General features: G+C 37.0%; 1 pseudogene; it reads right to left on the bottom strand.

Annotated features, from left to right (window-relative positions):
- Positions 1–2,926: 2,926 nt before the first annotated feature.
- On the bottom strand, positions 2,927–3,545 carry LOC149991167 (ras-related protein R-Ras2 pseudogene; annotated as a pseudogene).
- Between the last annotated feature and the right edge of the window lie 1,634 nt (positions 3,546–5,179).

The following is a 5,179-nucleotide window of genomic DNA, read 5'->3' as shown; positions in this document are numbered from 1 at the left end:
TTTCTTTGGCTCAATAGGCAAAAATAATTTTCTTATCATCTGTGTCTGAGGTTGAAATTTGGCAAAAAGTAAAATAGTAGAAAACTAGAGAGTAAGACAACAGGTAAAAATGATAGCGCAAAGTATATGTGCCCGGTGGGCACAAGTCATGTCTCATGTATTTAGGATATTAATACCTGTTCCTGTAAAGAATGCTGAAATGAAGAGGTTGATGCTGGTAAGGAGTGGAAGCTGGACATCAACCTTAATGACAGTATTGTACACAGTATTTGCACACACATACATCTACCTTTCCTGCCAACTTTTCACCATAATCCAAATTGATTTGGAATAGGATATGATAGTGGGCTGAAGACATGTTAAAACATATGAAACCACTTTTATAAACCCCCTTAAAATACAACCAAGTCTATTTTGAAGACTTAGGCAATCAAAAAGTAATGAGCATGGTGTTCAGGTGGTTTTCTTTCAAAGCATGCTGGATGTGATAGCATGAGCATGACATTGGCAGAAGAATGGGATGGGAAAAAGCAAAGTGACATTGTTTAACCTTGCTTTGATACAGTGACATTTTTTTTGAAAATGTCCTCTCTTGTCTATGCTTCAGGACTGTCAAGTAGACCCAGTTATTTTCCTCTGATCAGGAAACACATAACCATGTTGAAGGCCAGTTTATCTGAAACATTTGTTCCTTTATACAGAAATTTAACAAATTAACTTCCTTCAAATAGTTTCTGAGTTGCTTGACTATAGATTGAAAATGTATATGCTAAGAAGTTCTTTTTTCTTTGGAAATTAACTTAAAGTCACTCCAGAGTCCCAACATATTTAGTTTAACCTTTGCTTCAGTTAGCTGTGCTGGTTTCATCTCCCTGTGTGCTCATCATGGTTAATCTTTAAACTAAATGGTCACAGAGAGGTCTCCACCAGACATGAGACACAGTTCACAATTTGTGTTCTACACTTTCACTATAATTTGATTTTCTTTTAAGCATACAATTAGGAATTATTAAATGAAGAGACTTTGAAGAAAAGTAAAGTAAATAATTTATGTGAAAAAAATATATGTATCTTTAGGGTGTAAGAAGTAGTCTACAAAATATACAAGGAGGAAAAATCCATGGAAATTTCCTCCTCGTATGTTGTTAACATGGAAAGATAATTCCAAGTTCCAGATAAATGTGCCAGTATGTGAGATATCCTGAAAAAGGAGGGAAATTCAAATCAAATGATATAGTGTAACTCACCAAGCATTAAGAAGGTTCCATATTGGGATTAAATTTAATTTTGAATTTAAAAACATACATTACAGTAATCTAAACTGATTAGAAAATAGAGACTAAATAGTTAACACTAATGCTGCTTTATTTTGTAATGTCTATATGCTTTTTAAAACTTATATCCTACTTATTTTTGCCATGTTTCCCTAAAATGATACTTAATTTGCCATTAAGAAAGTGGTAGTATAAGATGATAAACTTATTTAAAATATTAAAAATATACTCCAATGTGGCACGATGAGAGGTAATGGGTTATACTGCACAGAACGTGAGGCTAGAAATCCAAAACCTGGGTTCTACTCCCAGCTTCATCACTTGCTACCATCATGACATTAGCAAGGTGGCAAACATGCCTGAAGATAATACCACTTTTTATCTCAAAATAAGGAACATAATTTTGAATTGTTTAAACACAATCCACAAAATTAAAAACAAACTCAGAAGCCATCCACAGTTATGTTAATTGTCAATTTAAAGTATTTAAAGTTTTACACATACTACTTGATATAACAGTCAATATCTAGTAAGGATGTTGAAAGTGATTTCAGATCATCATCCTGTTGGACTCTGTTGGGAAGGTTTGTTGAGTAGCTATGTGACTGGCCAGAGGTAGGCACAACCGGACCAGAAGGGCAAGTAAAGTACTACCACAGTTTCTGTAGTTTTCATGTTTTTTTCCTTGTCAGTTAAAAGTGAATTAATTACTTATCTTTACATATACACAAAGTTTTCTGTGAAAGCATAGTTGCTTACAAACATAAAAATACTTGTTAACTAGTTTAATAAGAAAATAATGTATAAAAGTATATAACAAAAACATTAATTATCTCTGACTCTGGAAAAATCAATTCCATATTTTATATTTCAAACAAAAACAGTATAACTCTTAGGAATCTCTTATCCAGAAATACTTACAAAGGAAGACAGACATAAATTCTTTAATTTTACTCTCAATAAGGTTGTGTGAAAAGACTTAAATTAGGAAACCAAGAACACTGAAATGCCTAAGTCCAGAATGAATCCAAATATTTGGCCACATAGAATATTATAATCTTTAAGAGCAGGAGTAATTATAAAGGCTTTTAAAGTAGTTTTAATTTATAAATACATAGGCATTTTGGTATTTTGGCCACTGGAAAACAAAGGCTGTAAAAGTCTGAGATGTCTCACTTTTGAGGAGCCAGTTCAGTATATTTAAAGTAACTGAAGGTGACATCACACATTTTAGAGAGGCAAAAATTCACATTAAAAAAAAAAAAGATAAACTCCATATGTTTCTATTTAGAGTAACAGGAGGCAATACAATTCTAGAAGTTAAAATTTATTTCAAAAGCTATGACTTCAACTAGGCAAACAGCTTACGTTCCAAATCTGATTCATCCTTATTAAGATGTAATCCCTTAAAAAAGAATGTGTCTGTGTGTACAGATATATATTTTAAAATAATCAGATGATCTTTGAAGCAGCTTTAGTGTTTCCTTTAACTCTGTCTTGAAATGACCCCAGGATTAGCTTCACGGAAAGGATTAGCCAGTTTCTTGGTCTAAGGTTACCACAGTGATCATTTGTCTAAGGCTAGAAAGGTACCAACGTGACGTAAACCATAAGGAAAGGAGAAGATGAGGGCTCTTCCTGTCAGTTGGTAGCTAAAACTCAAGGGATTCTGAGAAAATGACACAATGGCAGCCTTTCTTGTCTTTTTCTTTCCTCGTTGGTTCAAGGACATTCCTGCTCCTGAAATTTCCTTATAACCCGGACAAGTTCATGGAAAGCCTGATCGACATTCATCCTAATTTTTGCTGATGCACCCATGTAAGTCACCTTCAGCTGTCATTCTAACTGTGGTCCTTCTTCTTGTGTTACCTGTCTTTGATGATACAGATCTGCTTTGTTACCAATTAAAATCATTGGAAACTCATCACGATCCTTTACTCTGAGAATCTGTCTTTGAAACATAGATTTCTTCAAAACTGCCTCTATCTGTGACTGAAAATACCAACAGGAAACCCTCACCAGTCCTCATATACTGTTCTCTCATAGCTCCAAACTCTTCTTGTCTGCTGTATCTAGAATATCTAGCCGGGATCTTCTGTCATCTATCACGCACTGCTTTGTGTAGGAATCCTTGATGGTTGGATCATAGTTCTTTACAAAATAGGACTGGATGAACTGGATGGTGTTCGCTGACCTGCTCAGGCCGCTCCCGCCGACCACCATGAGCCGGTACTTCTGGCCCGAGCCATCCTGCCAGCCGGCTGCGGCCATGGGTACACCACTGAGCCCAGCCCAGCCACACCAAGCCGCTGCCCCGCTCTAGGCCCAGCTTCGGGTTCCTGTGAGGCAGACGGGCTGTGGGGGAGCGGTCGGGTGGGGGTCCCAAGCTCCCGGAGCTGCCAGGAAGGCCCGTGCGTGTGGCAGCACAACAGCCTGGATGGCCAAGTCCCACCTGAAATGCGGAGAAGCGGCATGACCACAGGGACCAGGGGCAGCAAAGGTCAAGGGGCGCACTAGTCCACACGTCTCCTTAGTGCCTGGCGAACTCAGCCTCCCACTGCATAAATTTTTATGGCCAGAGAGTATATGGGCTTACTGTCTAGTGACAAGTTTGCAGTATCAAACCTATGCCATTATTCCAATGAGGATAATAGGAAGCACTCTACTATTCTCTCCAAATTATGAATATTTCTGGAATGAACAGCACACTTTCATCTGGAAAGTTCTACTTGAGGAAGATTTTGACGTGTTTAGATCGTGACAGGCCTAGCCCAATTAAAGAGAGAGCCCTATGCCTTCACACAAACTTCTGCCCTAAACCTTCCTGGGAGTAGGTGTTGGTGGTAGAGAGGCTAGAGAACATGAGGTTTGTTGGGGGTACTAGTAAATGTGCATACACTGAAATATCTCTCCTCTCTTTTGTCTCTGTTTCTTGCTCCCCATCTATACACACACACACACACACACACACACACACACACACACACACACACAATCCTAGGAAACATCCTATTTTCCAGGTGACCCCTCCATGAGAAGCCCCTCTTTTACATGTCAATCCATCAGGAATGTTATGTGCATTTTCACTAACATTTGACTCTGTGTCTGAGAAGCTATAAGGATGCTACCATATGTAAATTTCCTTGATTATATGGCATCTTGAGAAATTATATTACCAGGAAGAAGGCATTTCTCTCATTCCAAGCAGTATTTATGAGCTGTTCTTCTTTCTTTACGAGCATTATTTGTCATATTCATGCTATTCTGCTAAGCAGCAAACTTATTTCCACAGGAGGGATAATCTGACTAAGGGCATGCTTATATTTGCTCACTCATTAAATCTATCTTTCTCAAAAAAGAAAGATCTTGTATTTCTGTCATATAGATAATCATTTTACTGCACTGATGCTGATGTGACTCAGCAACCATACTGAATTATATGAACCATAAAAATGTAGAGCTATCATGAAAAATAGATAGAAAGAAGGAAATATAGAAAATAAGAAAGGAAGGAAAGAAGCTGCCCATTCTCCAAGACATATATAACATCATATTTCTTTAGGGAGAAAATGATACATATAAGGCACTTAGAAAACTTGCTAGTAATCCTTTATATAGTGATGAAACTTATTTAAAACTCTTTGGTAAGGTAATTCTGCCTCTTTAACTACATATCATTAACCATTTTCCTAGTGCAATATGCAAGTATATTAATTAAAAATGTAGAGAATATTTTTAAATGTTTAAGAAATATTCCTTGGATAGTTATATCCAGAGTTATGAAAATAACCACTGCCCCCCAAGATTTACAGAAAACAAACTCAATGCATTATTATGTGTTGTTTTTGTTGAGACTGTCAAAATGAGCAGTCAGATCCCTAGAGACATTGTAGCAGCAGACTCAT

The sequence above is a fragment of the Furipterus horrens genome, unplaced genomic scaffold (genome assembly GCF_987537825.1).
Source record: "Furipterus horrens unplaced genomic scaffold, mFurHor1.1.pri manual_scaffold_17, whole genome shotgun sequence".
Classification (NCBI taxonomy): domain Eukaryota; kingdom Metazoa; phylum Chordata; class Mammalia; order Chiroptera; family Furipteridae; genus Furipterus; species Furipterus horrens.
Note: the sequence above shows the minus strand (reverse complement) of the source record. Positions and strands in the feature narration are given on the sequence as shown.